Here is a 1,489-nt window from a genome sequence, read left to right as displayed (position 1 = left end):
GTGTGTTGGTGCATAATTATTGCGGCTTTTGTCGACAAATTTTATTCAACAAAAACAATAACAATATTTAACAAAAACATCTTTAAATGACGGCCTGACCGTCAGCCAAATAAATGCGAAGCAGTAATTGAAGTAGATGGTGAATATGCTCCGGAATAATCATTTAATCACCACCACCACTACCACCACCACCACCACCACCACCACCATCTTCAGTGAGAGTGGACCTGTCATGTGTGTAGACAACATATTCAATATCATTATCGTCATTAAAGTAAATGTATTTCTGTTGAGCTTTTGGACTGCAAGATACGGACCATGTAATCTAAACCCTATAATCCTACAGACTGCCTCTGATGAGGATGCATAGTGGCCATTGATATAATTTTCAATGTCATCATTGTGTGTTTGTCGTGCATTGGTTTGTCCACCAATATTGACTGTCACCCGATCATGACGTTTATGAATATATTTGCTAATATATTTAACTGATTTTTTAATAGCACATACCATATTTGGCTAAAAAGGAGGAATATCGTACTACTGAACGATTATCTAATTCAACATTAGACTTTGTAAATGTAAAACCATAATTTCGACGTCGGTAAAGTGTATAGCCATTATAACTGTGTAATGTATTTGAAAGTCTTTAGGGAAATGTTTTTTACATTTCCCATCAACCATACTATGTTGCATTGGGTTTATCTTTTCCACATGTACAATGTATCATGCTTTTGGTGACATGTTGAAACAGAATTGGTTGTGTTTGTGGATTTGGAAGTTCTGCATAAACAAATTTATCATAATGTTCTGGATCTTTTTTTAATATGAACAACATATGACAACGAGGTAGTCCACGCTTTTGAAACTCTATAGTTCACATGTACCCTGCTACCTCTCCCAAAACATTCTTCTCCAAAAGAGATCATATTAAATACTCTGTCAGTTAAATCTGGTCTGTCAGCTGGTGTCTGTTTTGGATAAAGTTTGTCTGTGATACCGGTCGAGCAACGAAAATTCTGATACAAATGAAAATTAAATTACGGAGATGTTCTTCCATAGCAAGTGACTTGATCTGAGATCGTGTGCTGAAACAAAAAACAATTGCAGCATGGAAGATGATTGTTAGTGGCCTGTTCGCTGACAAAACTTCGTACATGCAGCGCGAAGTTTTGTCAGTGAGCAGGCTGCGGTTCCAGAGCAACGAAAATATTTTGACACAAATTAAATTTAAATGTTGAAGTGAATCTGACGTTTTTTTTTTGTGTTCTTAAATGGCTTACAAACATCTTCCACGCTGCAATTGTCTTTGAAAAGTAAATGTTGAAGTGAATCTAACGGTTTTTCTGTTTTCCTTGAATGGCTAACAAATATCTTCGAAGCTGCAATTGCTATAGATATATTATATACACATACAATGTAAAGAAACCACAAAAGCCCTTGTGAAAAATAGCAACCAACGGTTTCGTGGATGAAATACATGTCAGAT

This window comes from Octopus bimaculoides, chromosome 11 (genome assembly GCF_001194135.2).
Source record: "Octopus bimaculoides isolate UCB-OBI-ISO-001 chromosome 11, ASM119413v2, whole genome shotgun sequence".
NCBI lineage: Eukaryota > Metazoa > Mollusca > Cephalopoda > Octopoda > Octopodidae > Octopus > Octopus bimaculoides.
Note: the sequence above shows the minus strand (reverse complement) of the source record.